General features: G+C 43.1%; 1 long non-coding RNA gene across 1 annotated transcript; it reads right to left on the bottom strand.

Moving 5' to 3' along the window:
* Positions 1–4504: 4504 nt before the first annotated feature.
* On the bottom strand, positions 4505–5527 carry LOC119775651. The gene is made up of 2 exons (XR_005279681.1): positions 5187–5527; positions 4505–4632 (listed from the first exon to the last, which is right to left on the bottom strand). It is a non-coding gene; the product is annotated as an uncharacterized LOC119775651 (long non-coding RNA).
* Positions 5528–15498: the final 9971 nt, after the last annotated feature.

Genomic DNA, 15498 nt, shown 5'->3' with positions numbered 1-15498 from the left:
GGGTCCAGAGATTTCAGTCTACAAACTGACCAAAAATGGTGACTCTAGCTATAAATATGTGGCCGTGAGGGCGAGTTTAAAATGTTTTTTTGTCTTAAAAAAACGGCTGCCTCACACTCTAGCTTTTCAGTCTCTCCACTCTAGAAGGCTGGATTTTGCCAAAACTTTGTGGCGCTTGAGGTCTGATTATACAAAAACCGTAGCAGTTATCAACATGCCGTCTTCAGTTTTGTGCAGATGAAGGATTTATCTACAAACTGAGCTTTAAACTGTTTTTCTACGTGAATGTATGCCGACACAGTGAAGCGCTGTTTTTTATGCTTTTTTTTACCTCTCCCCATTCATTTCCTATGGGATTTTTTTGCGACGTTTTCGCTAATAATTCGCAAACCTTCGGACTAATGAGAAAGTTTTATACAAGCACGCATCGCACCATTGGTCCCGACGCGTGTGCCAACTTTGGGCCCGATCCGACGAATGGTGCGTGACTAGTTACACGCCGAAGTTTTTAGGGGACGAGGAGAACTATAAGCTATAATAATAATACGCGGAATAAATATGTGCAATAGTAATAGGTGGGCCATGCCTTCGGCATGTGGCCCCCCTAATAAAAATTAACTGAGGATTACAAAGACTGGTGAATAAGCACAGACCTGACGGTTGAGTGACTGCTAGTAGCCATGGGAATCAATATGAGCAAAAAACAGTCTGACGGGCTGACACCAGCCAAATTGGTAATATTGACACACCCATCCAATAAACGCAAAATTCAAAAATGCATGACCAAATGGCATAAGATGACATCTGGAAAAAATCGTTGGCCTAAAGAAGGCAGCTTTGATCCTTCATGCTGTGATGAAGTTGAAGAAAGATTGAGAAATAAAGATAAAAAACGGGACCGGATGCTTTTGCATAAAAAACAGAGGCATGCTGAACAGAGAGACATCCTGCAATATTTCAAAGTAGAACACCAAAAGAGCCCAACAGCCCCTGAGTACATTAATCATAAACCACCACCTTATCACCCTAGCGCAGCAGGTCACTACCCAGTTGTGATAGAGTCAGGCAGAAAGGGAAAGATTACAGGGCAACTTAAATTAGTTTTAGAAGAAGAGGAAGAAACAGAAAAAGAAATGAGCTGCTCAGAGCCCAGGACCAAGTCAACATACAAAGGCCACACAGATCCCAAGATAGAGTTATGTTTGGATGAAACTGAATCACTGGCAAAAGAGATAAACCAGGACTTGGTGCAACTAACGGAAACATTTGTACGACTCAAGGAGCAAGAGTTGGAAGAGAAAGCACAAAATAGACGATTAAAAATTTTTAAAGAGACAATAGAAAAACAAAAAGAGAAGAAAAGACGAGATGAAGAATTGGAAAAATTGAAGAGAATGGAAGCGGAGCAGCTCATAATAGAGGCCAAAACTGATTACCCAGACCTGCCAAGCCCACGGACTTTGTCTCTGATCGAAGAGGCAGGAAGGAGAGGGGGAAAAGACATGGAATATGAGGAAGAGGGAGGTGATGTGTCCGAATGGGAGGACAGTGAAGGCTCAGACATACTGCCAACTACAAACCCATTCTATGAGGGGTTCAAGGAGGAAGCAGGCTAGCAGCAAAAGAAAGGAAGCCACTCACAGCTGAGTGTGACGTGGGGCTGCAAATAGTAAAAAGCGGCCCTAGCCCAATGGTGACCAGGTCCAAGACGCGACAGCAGAAGACAGGACAAAATCAAGGAGGGGCCTATATGGCTCCCTTGCTGTCTAAAGGACCTCATGACGACAGATACGTGCCATGGTCTTTTATGGACATGTTAAACCTGGCTGGAAGGCTGACCCCATTGGCAGATGGTGCTGACAGATGGATAGAAAAGCTGGAAGAAATCACTGGAGGCATCAATCTGGCAGCTGGAGACATCAAGGCGCTGCTAATTAAAACAGCAGGACACTCAGCAGCCAGAGAGGTGTTTGACGAAGCCCAGCTTCCAAGGGTCATGACCTCACACCAGTATGACAAGATACCATTCAACCAAATAAGACGCAAGGTGTGGGCGGCCTTAAGGAACAAATACCCCACCTGCAGTGATCCAACTAAGCTGAGACAAGAATGCCTAAAGGATGATGAAAGCCCCGCCCAGTTTCTGCACAGGTTCCAACAGAAATGGAAAACAGAGACTGGAAGTGATGGGAATGAACTGAAAACATCTGGCCCTCTATTCAGAACCTACATCAGAGAGGCCATGCCCAAAGAAGTACAAGCCAAACTGGACGGAGTTGTGGGGCTCATGAAGATGGACTGGCCTCTGTTCTCTGAGCATGTTATTCACTATGTAAACATGCATCGGGCCCAGAAACGGGCCTTTGAGGACCAAAGCAAGATGCTGGCTACCAAGCTAACCCAGCTGCAGATTGGGGAATTGTCCAAAGCAAAGAAAGAGAAAGAGAAGCCCAAGCATCAAGCTGCACTGACTGTGGTGGCCACACCCCCAACCGAGGGAGCACCAACAGGGGAGGCAGTGGTACAAGCACCAATAGTGTCTCCTGTTATTCCTCCACCCACACAGCAGATGCAGTATCCAGCAGCGCCACCTGTGGGAGGTGCCCTGCCACCGCAGACCCAACCTCAACCAGTCCCTCCTATTCATGTGCATCTAAACCAAGGAGGAGGTCCCCAACAAGCAACGTTCGGAAGGGGACGAGGGGGGCCACCCATGCGGGGAAGATGGAGGGGCCCACAAGGAGCCCCAAGAAGGCCCCCTCAAGGCCAATACCAGCAGATGCCACAGGCCGGTCCAGACATGGGACAACAGCGAGTGAGAATGCAATGCTGGGGATGTGGACAAGTTGGACACATGCAAAGAGACTGCCCCACTAACCCATGGATGGGACCCCAGCCCCCTACTGCTGGACCAGCCACCTATGGAACGGGACAAGACACGTACTGGCTATAGGGGTGCCCAGAGAAACCTGATGGAGAGGCCATTCTACCTGTATCGGTCTTTGTCAGACACGTGACTGACACGCCCCCTAGCGCCATTTTTGTGGTGAGCAGAAGAAAAACAAAACAGCAGAAAACAAGAGGAGAGCGCTGCAAGCCAGCAGTGAGGATTATCAGTTAAATGGAAAAGAACAAGAAAACTGAACGGATACCCTACCCAGACAAACTTTCTAAAGCTGCTAGGGAACGATATTATATATTATTACAGTGACAAGGCAGATGTTGTGGGCAGTTGCACAGATAGCTGCAGTTATTAGAGTAGTTTGTGCTGCTCATCAGACTGAACGAAAAAACTTGTCATAATTTTTGCACATTGATAAGTTGCACACTGTATTTGCTGTTCACTTTATCCAGGCCTGTTTTCACTGGGATCTGCAGTCTTCTTCACAGATATCACCTGTTAGGTAATATCTCTACGGAAGACCACAGTGAAAACAAGTCCTGGGAAAATGAAAATCTTCTAATTTAATCTAAAGAGCAATCTGCTATATACGAGGGAGGAAGACAAAGTAAAACATTTGAAGCTTTGCACTGTTCTGCATTATTTATGTATTTGAGATTTTGTATTGCATTTTCATAAATTCTCTCCTTGATTGAAAAGATAATAACAACACTTGTTTCAAATTTCAAATCCACTCTTTATTGTACACACATTTTTACAACCTTAGAAACATTGTTAATATTTGAAGTGATGGTGAAACTTGTATTTGTTTTGCTGTTATTTTTCAAAAGTAACTTTAAAAAAAGCAAAATTCTATTTGTGTGAAAAGAAGAATAAAAAAAGAAGAATAAAGTTGAAACAGTACTTGATCTTGCATTCATTTATTAGCTGGTTTCTCTGTGAAAATTTCAAAACAGTCAATAATCACTGTGACTCTATGTCCAAAGGCATCCACAAACTGATGAGTCATAATTTTGTGCAAGGTGTCTATCTGGCCACACAATTGCACGCTTTAGATTTGCATATAAAAATGACACCATTTCATTGAATGTTCTGTACACTGTCTTTGGTGAAACACGGAAGAGATAAGCAAGGTGTTTTGAGGGCAGATCCAATCTCAGACGCATGAAGGTTAACAGAAGCATTTGAAATGGACTGAGAATTTTATTTTGAGCAGACATGAGAGGCAGCAGAAAATTAAACAAAGCCATAAAGGTTGCCAAGTTTGGTAGACCCGTATAGTACTTGACTTTTTCATTACTGTCTCCAAAGAAGCAATCAGAGATCTGCAGCTCATCAAGTTCACGCCGCAGCTCTCTGTTTTCTTCCAAAAGACGGTTCATCTCTGCACACCTGAGCACACACAGGTTACATTCTGTCTGTCCTTCCTGACGACCACCTTCTGTGTCATCCTTGGTGTCTGGCCGGCCAACGTTTTCAGCAGCCTTCTGCGCGTCAGTCTGTTGCTGGTTAGGGTTTTCTGTCGCCTCATGTGTAACTTCATCCTGTCGCTGAAGGATTTCATCAGCCTGATGGAGCCCCGTTTCAGTTGCTTGCAGGGCATTTCAGCTGTTCCCGATAACCACGTCTTAAAGAGTGGTCTGTGTCTGTTGGTTTGATGTCAGTGTGGCCCAGATGCAGGGATGGAGCCCAGTCTGGGTCAGTCTCCATCATCTCATATGCGGGTTGACCTGCAAAGTAGATGAAAGGTTGAGTGTTTTACACATCTATTCAAAACACTATATAAAGCACCTTAATAACAGAGCCCATTAGATTAGATGAGTTATAAAATAAGATATGCTTATGTTTCCCACAGTGGGGAAATTTGCTATACCGAAACAGCACAAGTACATCGGACTAGTAAGGCCAGAGGTAAATAAATAAACTGAAAAGCTTACAGACGAACAAAGGATTATAATAAATAAACTTAATTAGATTGCACAGGATGAATAAATGCAGTGAGTTGGCTGACGAGTGGGTATGTACAGTGTTTTTATATGTACACTGTATTTATATATATTTATTCATAAAAAAATATATTTGTATTGCAGATTGTGTAAATGATTATATACAGATAATGCATTATTTATTAAATTTTAGCGGTCTAAAAAAGAAATAAAACAAACATCACTTTCCCCTTCTCTTCCACAACATGTTTCAGTAGGTTTACATGAACTCCTGCAACTTTATAAGCAAACCATTTCAGCGTGTTGATTTCTATTAGTGTATATTTATAAGGACTTACCTTTGTGAAAATGCCGAGAGCAAACACGAACATGAGGAGATATTTTATGAAACGTGATGTCTTTCCTTCTTACAGCAGCGACCCACGGAGCCCGACGCCTCTTTGTTAAGTCCTCTGTCTGCGGTCCGTATTTTTTTTCCAAGTGGGGAATACGAAAAACCGTAAGGCCCCATCTGCTGTTTTCTGTTTAGAATTACTATTGCATCCTTTGACGCAGCACCAGTGTCCCATTATTTCCAAAGAAGCAACTAGAACACGTCTGCTCTCTGTTAGTTTTCTTTTGTTTGTTGCTGCTGTCTCTTCACCACAGAAATGGCGCTAACTACCCTAAATGAATTGCGCTTTTGCGGAAGTGACGTACACTGTCACAGACCGATTAACCCAACGTCCACAAACAGAACCCACCATGGATGTCACAATATATGACAGCCATCATCGCTTTATGATTGATACAGGAGCGGCCTACTCCTGTATAGGAAAAAGTGGAATTGGCCTGCCTCTCTCAGCATCAAAGATTCGAACAGTAGGTTTCTCTGGGAAGACCCAAATAATACCCATGACTAAGCCAGTTCCCATGATCATAGGTGAAAAGACTGTGTATGCACCACTACTTTACTCAGAAGATACGCCCATAAATCTGCTGGGTAGAGATGTGCTGTGCCAGCTCAATGCAAAAATTAAATGTACCCCTAATGGAATTTATTTTGAAGCAACAGACAAGAATGAAGCCTACATGATGCCAATAGGCCTGCAAATGACCCCCCAGATAACAAGCCATGAGCCAGAAGACCAAGTATTTTGGCTGAAACTCACATCACCAACCTCCTTCCTCCAACTAGAGTGGGAAACATGGAGACCCCTGATAATGAATCACTACGAGAAATCTAAAGAACCTTTTCTTCCACTCCATTGTACCATGTTTTATGACAAAGGCAAAACACATGAAGACTACGAGAAAAGCTGGTATGAAGACATAAATAACAAAACAACTGTGATCCAGTATGCAGACATAGTGGTTGGACCACAAGGAGCTGCAGCTGTTGTCACATTTCCTGATAAAGATGTAGCAGAATGGTTCCAGGTTACCAACTCAGCACCACATGTCACATTACTGATTGCAGACGAATATGAGTCACATGATCTAGGACCCATGGTTCAAGAAGCCAAGCAAGTCACCGAATGGATTGCTACAGCATGGGACTGCATTAGCATGTCAAAAGATGGACTGTTTTTCAAGATCTCGTATTCACAAGCTGATGAAGTAATTGCAGAACATATTAAAGTTCCTGGGAAAAGACAAATGGCAGTGGCGGCAGAACATGAATCCCTATTAGAACAAGTCCCAGAGCAGGTATGGTCTAAAAGTAAGACAGATGTAGGATTAGTAAAATCAGCAGACCCCATCAAATTCACCATTAAACCAAATGCTAAATTGCCCTTCCAAAGACAGTACCCACTTAAACGAGAGGCAGTAGAAGGAATACAGCCTATCATTACAGGATTAGAAACAGCAGGAGTTCTTAAACCAACAGTAAGCCCCTGTAACACCCCAATTTTTCCCATAAGAAAGCCCAACAGTAATGACTATAGATTAGTCCATGATCTAAGATTGATTAATGCTATTGTAGCAGAAGAAATACCAGTAGTACCCGACCCACACACACTACTGAGTAATATACCTCCAGGTACCAAATGGTTTACTGTGATTGATCTGTGTTCAGCATTCTTCAGTGTACCGGTCCATCCAGATTCCCAGTATTTATTTGCATTTATGTACAAAGGCCAACAATATACATATTCGCGATTACCACAGGGTTTCGTACACTCACCATCAATTTTCAATCGTGTACTGGCAAATGACTTAAATCACCTTGACATACCATCTACAATGTTGATGTATGTTGATGATATTCTGATTTGTTCTGTTTCTAAAGAACAGTGTGAGAGAGACTCCATTACAGTGTTGACTGCTTTGGCAGAAGGAGGACACAAAGTAAGTAAACAAAAATTGCAATTCTGCCAGCAAACAGTGGAGTATCTCGGCAGGCAACTTAGTGGGGACAAGAGGTGTATTGCACCGTCCCAACTGGAAGCCATAACCCAAATGCCCAAACCTCAGACTGTTGGTCACATGTTGTCTTTCCTTGGCATGGCAGGTTACAGCAGACCGTGGGTGTGTGATTATGCCATCAAAACGGCTCCACTGAGAGCAATGATTAAAGCCTCAGGTCAAGGACACCAGTCGGCTCAATTACAATGGACAGATGAGGCAGAGGGTGCGTTCCAGCTGCTGAAACAAGATCTCCAAACTGCTCCTGCTCTGGCCAATCCAGATTATGGCAAACCATTCCATCTCTATGTGGCTGAGCGACAAGGGTATGCATGTGCAGTATTGATGCAAGACACCCCAACAGGTAAACAGCCAATTTCTTATTACAGCACAAAATTAGATGGTGTCGAAGAAGGTCTGCCTCCCTGCTACCAGGGTTTGGCAGCAGCAGCCTTCGCCTACAAAAAGGCCTCAGTTATTACTATGGGCCACCCTGTTATTCTGTACACATCACATCAATTACATGCACTGCTCACCAGCCCACGCTTTGTGATAACCCAAGCTCGTCGAACAGGTTATGAAGTTCTGCTTTCAGGACCTGATTTAACAATACAACGTTGTACCACCATTAACCCAGCCAAAAGAATGGTATTACCCACAGAAGGTGAGCCCCATGATTGTCTCCAGGAGACGGACACCTTCATGAAGGTAAGGGAGGACTTATACAATCATCCAATCCCATCTGATCTGACGCTGTTCGTAGACGGATCATGCGTCAGAGGTGACACAGGGAATAGAGCTGGATATGGAATAGTCCTACTTAACCCCGATGGGACCTTTACCAAGGTACAATCAATGAGTCTAGATCAACCTTGCTCTGCCCAATTGGCAGAGATAAAAGCATTAACAGCTGCATGTAAATTGGCTACTGGTAAAAGAGTTACAATCTATCCTGACAGTGCTTATGGGTACGGGGTATGCCATATAAACCCTAGCATCTGGAAACAACGAGGGTTTGTTAGAACAGATGGCACCCCAGTGACACATGGGCAAGCAGTAGTAGAGTTAATAAAAGCTATGCAACTTCCATCTGCGTTAGCTATTGTAAAATGTGCTGCTCATCAAACAGCAAAAACACCTATTGCAATTGGAAATAACTTAGCAAATGAGGCAGCTAAAGAAGCCACAGGTTCAGCAGGGCAGGGACCAATGGTTCATGTAGCTGAGTGTGAACCCATTACTAATTTGGCCTCCTTAATAGAAGCCCAAAATAACTTATCTGAAGCAGAAAAACGCCTATGGGTACAAAGGGGGGCAGCTCGGTTAACACACCCCCACGATGGATTGTGGCGTAGTTCTCAAGGACATTTTGTACTACCTTTGTCCTTATTACCGACAGGCATTAAAATAATGCATGGACCTGATCATTGTTCACGAGCCCAAGTTGTTCAAAAGTTACAGGCAGTTTGGTGGTCACCTTATATGACACCTATGGTAGACAGAGAACTGGCCTTATGTCCACATTACCCTAAGTACAATGTGTGTAAAATGTTTACTCAACCCTTAGCACATATCCCTATGCCAGACGGTCCGTTCCGCCATCTGATGATGGATTACGTAGACATGATAACTCGGGTTCAGGGAAAGAGGTACATGTTGGTGGTTGTTTGTAGGTTTAGCAGATGGGTAGAAGCATGTCCCACTGCTCATAATGACCACAAAGCAGCAGCACGGTTTTTGTGTAAAGAAGTTTTTCCCAGATTTGGCATGCCTGACACAATATCATCTGATAACGGACCACATTTTGTTTCACAGGTGATCCAGCAAATGTTTAAACTGTTGTGCATAAAACAGAAGTTTGGTTGTGTGTATCATCCCCAGTCACAGGGATCAGTGGAACGAGCTAACGGGATCCTGAAATCGAAGATTGCTAAGATAATAGCTGACAGCAACAACCGTTTGACTTGGGTGGACGCCTTGCCTGTTGCATTAATGGCAATGCGTTCTCAAACTAACCGCATAACCCATCTTACTCCTCATGAAATGCTTACAGGTCGACCAATGCAATGATGATGATCCTTCTGCCACTGAGACTTCTTCTGGGTCTCACCCAGATCCATCCGTCGTTCAGGCACTGGACGAACTTCTTTCTTCTGGCCCATCAGATGCTGGTGGAGTCCTGTCCCCTTAACATCCCTCACCTGCACCTTTCCCTCTCATCCCCTCCCTTTCCCCTTCCTCCTCCGAAGCAAGTGGGCCGCCGATCCACTCGGTCCTGCCCACCCCATCGCCGTCTGGGCGTCTCCCGTATGCGCCTTCTTCAGACTTTGATTAACTTTCTTGTTGTGTTAACCCTTTGTGGGTTAACAAGGGGGGATCTTATGAAAATTAATACTAACAGTGCACACACACATTTAATGCGTCACACACAAACATGTGCACTAGCAATGGTAACACTAGCTACTAACCAAGGGGTAATCAATAATAATGATGGAGAAAATTTATCACTAATGCATGTGCAAGTCAAAGAATATGATTATGTAATGTCTGAAGAAATTTTAGGTAACTCAATGGGGAAACATTGGCTTGGAGTTCCACAAAGCATGGACTGCCGTGAGGATGGGATGGTGATCATTGAGGTAAGATGCAAAATGAACATATGCCAAAACACATTAACAGAGCAGGTAATGACGGTAGGGAAAGCGCATAGAATGGTAAAATTGGTAAACAAAAGGCAGAAAAGAGATCTAGACAAATTAAAGACTGCACACTGGGAAACCAATATGTTCCAACAATGGATTCAGTACTCTGTCCAGGCAATGTTCAAAGCCTAAAAGCGCCCTAAAGATGACTGTATAGCCTGCTATAATGCTAAAAAATTACCAGCCCTTCAGATTATTCCCGGAAGTAAGGGGAAAATATCTTGAGGCAGCAGGAATGATTCTAGGGGCAGTAATACTAATTATATTGATAGTTGTGTGTTGCATTATACCCCTTGTTCGGGGACTGGTCTCAAGACTTGTTGTAAGTGTAACTGGTCAGTTCCCAGTTGTAGAGATACAATTGGACCAAGAGATATAAAACATAACCATGATCACCTTCCACCCTCACCAGGTACGTGCATTTCTTTAATAACAACAGTGTATATATATAAATATTTTGCATAACAATGACTTATATACTTACTCACGTAGATATAGCAACTTGCATGCTGAATAATCCATAGATATAAGAGATAATATGCCTTCAGATGATGCCTAAATTTGCCATACTATGTCCCCACAGGTAGATTATTGAACATGGCAGAGGCTAGTTATGATGAATATGAAGAAAACCAAATGAATTTACGAGCTGCACTGGCGTCGTTAGGCCCATCACTAGGGGTAGGATGCCCATATCTTCCTCCCAGGCACCTACTAGATCCTGCAGAGGGGCCAAGCAGTGCACCTTCGGGTTGGAGCAAACCTATGATGACACCCAGCAGGCAGCCTGAGGATCAACCGATGATGACACCCAGCAGGCAGCCTGATGATCAACCACCATTACCTACTGGGAAGCCACTGTCCATCTCGTCATCACCGGGGAACCTCAGTATCGATTTTGGCCCAACCAGCACCCCTGCCAGTCCTGAGAATCCTGAGGATCGACGACCACCGTCACCCCACCAATATAATTATCCACCACCACCCATTCCAGGCGTACTGGCTATGTTCGTGGTCATAGCAGATGACATAAAGCTTGATCTTGCCGAAGCTCATCATGTTGCAAAGGTCTTGGCTCATCCGCTGGAGTCCTATGATACCAACGCTGACCTTAAGCCTGAAATCACCTCTATGACCACAGCAGTTTATGCCAAATTCATGAAGGGTCTGGCGCACCCCGAGCCACGTCGGTCCTTTGAACGGATGCGCCGCACCATGTACAAACGCAAAGTAAAGGCTGGGAATCGGCAGCTGACCCGAGACAATCTGGAACTGAGGCAGCAACTTCGAGATGCACAGCAGACCATTATCGACCTACAAGAGCAAGTGATGCAGCTGACCGCTGATCTGCAGCATATGGCTCCCTACACCCAGGGGGGCCTGAACGGAGGGCAGAATTATGGACAGAATTATGGAGGCTATTATTATTATTAATATATCAACTTCAACGCCATAACTGGATATAAGGACAATGCTGATTATTGATGATTATGCATACCTTTGTTAAACATATTGTATACTTTATGTGACAGTACAATTACTGTGCAGGAGAGTGCCACATGGTTACTCCTATGTTGGTTGTAATGACGGTCCTTTGACCATTAGAAGATGTGTTTGCCTGGCATAGTCCGGGCCTGATGAAGCTTTTTGTTTGTGTTTATGTATGTATGGGTGTGAAATACCACCACTGTAGGGGATAAATGCAGTGACCTCGTAACACAAGATGCTGCTTGGGCATTGGTATTTGCCTCTGCTGAGAAAACAGAATTAGAAAATCTTGCTACAAAAAAAGTAAGCAACGAGGACGGGTCCTCTTAAGGGAGCCAAGAGGGGGATCCCTCTTTGTTTTTATATATTCCGTTTTCTGCATTTTATTAGTTTAATATTTACTTAGACACCACCACATCTTATATTACTCACTTCTACTATATGGTGTGTATTTAATCTCACGTTTAGTTTAGTGTGCACAATATATATATATAACCTTTTGTCACTTGGGTGAGTTCACATTTAAAGTGTTTTAGATTAGTTATCACCTGCATAATCACGTAAATTGATCCTTTTAGGATCAAAGGGGGGAATGTTGTGTATTAATCTGCACTAATCATAAGATGGAATAAAGTTAATGTTTTGTAGGTTTAAAGTTGTTTTCACAAATACTGTTATAAGAGCCATTCGAGGCCAAAAAGGAGAAAAGCAGAAGCAATGAATGGAGCCATTCGGGGCCAGAGGGGAGAGAAGCAGAGGAGCGAGTGTGTGTATCTGTTGTAGCTGGCGCCAATGGTAGTGAGATCTACAGGACAACGCAGGGTGGAGGCCTCTTAGTGATAAGAAAAGCGCCCGCAATAAAAATGAAATATTTGACATCCCAAGGTAGTCCAGATCAGCAAAAATCTGACCATACAAAGGAGTTGTTATTTTCAGAGCACATGGAGCAGTAATGATCCCACAAAGGGTGATGAGACGAAGGGGGAGCAGTATGGTCGTCTGACGTGACCTGAAGCAAGAGCTGACATGTTTTTGACTAAACCGTCATAAGTTTCTGATTTGAATGCACCAGATGTTTTCATGGCCTGAGAGAGTGCTCTCACAAGAATGAGATGTGTATATGAATGTCACCGTGTTTTGCAGATAAATATCAATGTGACCTTTACCAATGACTGAAATATGTTCTGAAGGGGGTTTTTCCACCGATAAAGAAATGTATAAAAGGGAGCTGGTTTCACCATTTGTCAGCTTCGGCTCACCAGCTCTGTGTAAATATGTAGTGTTTAGCAATAAACTCACTGGACCTGGACTCAGCGGCCATCTGTCTAAATTTTTTGATCTTTGTTTGAGACTTTTTCTGCTTTTTAAGAACTTTGAATTTTTATAAAACTTAGCTTCAATTTTAAGTCGTCAAGAAGAGAATTATAGGACGACAATCCCAGGCTGTTCTCTACATCCAGTCTGTTCCTCTGCTTGGTTGGGTGTCAAAGCTGAAGGTGAAGTCAAACATATAATAAAAGCTTACTTTTTGGTTGATAAAAGCTTGTTAAATTTTTCAGTTGGGTCCTAAATCAGTCATGTCAGTCAGTCATGTAACCAGGCCAGGGTGGACTGACTCCTGGCCTGAAAAAATCTCCCAGTCTGGCCCTGATATATATATATATATATATATATATATATATATATATATATATATATATATATATATATATATATATATATATATATATATATATATATATATATATATAGATAGATAGATAGATAGATAGATAGATAGATAGATAGATAGATAGATAGATAGATAGATATATAGATATTCACACACAGTACTTGAGTTGATGTGGGCATGAAAATCACCCCCCTTCTTAAATGACCATCCCCCCATACCGTCCCTTGTGAAATTTTTTCACTGAATGTGTAAATTTCTATTATATAGTAACAGTGATGGCAGTAATATTGCCCTTTCAACTTTTGGCAGGTTCTGAACACCGTAATGGCAGAGCGGCAAAGACAAAGTGATTTGAGGGAAAGTAAAAAAAAAAGAGGGGAGGGAATCTTCTGCAGGTTCCAAGTTCCAAGTTTAACAAAAAAAGTGTCAGAAATGATCTAGAATGGTGTTGATAGCAAATTCGGGAATTGGCATTAGCAGAGAATTTATTCATTGCACACTAACTGAAGCACATCGACTGAAACATGTCTCCATACAAGTAAAATCCTATTAATTCAAATTTATCTGTCCACCAAAACTATACATTTTAAGGCATCCATGCATAAAAACATATGATAACATTAAGAATATGTTTAAAATTTCCCTTTTCATTCATATTTCAATCCGTTTTCACAACAATGGGTGTGAGTTTAGGACGATGCACGCTCCCGCAACAGGGGAGGTAATTCTCGGGCACAACAGAGGAAACCCGGAGGACAGAATCGAAGCAGGGGTGGATTTTGAAAATTTGGGGCCCAAGGCAAAGACAGGCATGGGGCCCTCCTAATTGAGAAGACAACTCATAATACAGAGCCATTATAGAGATACAGACATTTTTATAGAATAGACAAACATTATTTAGAAAATTTTGACTGCCCTTAACGTTTTATATTTTTATATTATGTCTAGGGAAAAATAGCAATTCAAGATACACTATATTGCCAAAAGTATTTGCTCACCCATCCAAATTATTGGAATCAGGTGTTCCAATCACTTCCATGGCCACAGGTGTATAAATTCAAGCACCTAGGCATGCAGACTGTTTTTACAAACATTTGTGAAAGAATGGGTCGCTCTCAGGAGCTCAGTGAATTCCAGCGTGGAACTGTGATAGGATGCCACCTGTGCAACAAATCCAGTCGTGAAATTTCCTCGCTCCTAAATATTCCACAGTCAACTGTCAGCTGTATTATAAGAAAATGGAAGTGTTTGGGAACGACAGCAACTCAGCCACGAAGTGGTAGGCCACGTAAACTGACGGAGCGGGGTCAGCGGATGCTGACGCGCATAGTGCGAAGAGGTCGCCAACTTTCTGCAGAGTCAATCACTACAGACCTCCAAACTTCATGTGGCCTTCAGATTAGCTCAAGAACAGTGCGCAGAGAGCTTCATGGAATGGGTTTCCATGGTCGAGCAGCTGCATCCAAGCCATACATCACCAAGTGCAATGCAAAGCGTCGGATGCGGTGGTGTAAAGCACGCCGCCACTGGACTCTAGAGCAGTGGAGACGCGTTCTCTGGAGTGACGAATCGCGCTTCTCCATCTGGCAATCTGATGGACGGGTCTGGGTTTGGCGGTTGCCAGGAGAACGGTACTTGTCTGACTGCATTGTGCCAAGTGTAAAGTTTGGTGGAGGGGGGATTATGGTGTGGGGTTGTTTTTCAGGAGCTGGGCTTGGCCCCTTAGTTCCAGTGAAAGGAACTCTGAATGCTTCAGCATACCAAGACATTTTGGACAATTCCATGCTCCCAACTTTGTGGGAACAGTTTGGAGCTGGCCCCTTCCTCTTCCAACATGACTGTGCACCAGTGCACAAAGCAAGGTCCATAAAGACATGGATGACAGAGTCTGGTGTGGATGAACTTGACTGGCCTGCACAGAGTCCTGACCTCAACCCGATAGAACACCTTTGGGATGAATTAGAGCGGAGACTGAGAGCCAGGCCTTCTCGTCCAACATCAGTGTGCGACCTCACAAATGCGCTTCTGGAAGAATGGTCAAAAATTCCCATAAACACACTCCTAAACCTTGTGGACAGCCTTCCCAGAAGAGTTGAAGCTGTTCTAGCTGCAAAGGGTGGACCGACGTCATATTGAACCCTATGGATTAGGAACGGGATGTCACTTAAGCTCATATGTGAGTCAAGGCAGGTGAGCAAATACTTTTGGCAATATAGTGTATCTATAATCATATTTTGGAAAGTAAAATGCATTTTCAGATATCTCAAATTATGTAATCTGATTTGTCATTTAAAGTGTCACACATCCAGAATCATAATCAAGATATTTCAGTTAATTTGGACCAGTCAAAACTAAATTTGTTTAATATCTCAATTATGAAATATCCCCCTAGTGTGTAAC

Source organism: Cyprinodon tularosa, unplaced genomic scaffold, assembly GCF_016077235.1.
Source record: "Cyprinodon tularosa strain WSP-4 unplaced genomic scaffold, ASM1607723v1 ctg887, whole genome shotgun sequence".
Classification (NCBI taxonomy): Eukaryota; Metazoa; Chordata; class Actinopteri; order Cyprinodontiformes; family Cyprinodontidae; genus Cyprinodon; species Cyprinodon tularosa.
The sequence above is the reverse complement of the archived record's forward strand: the minus strand, read 5'-3'. Positions and strand labels throughout refer to the sequence as shown.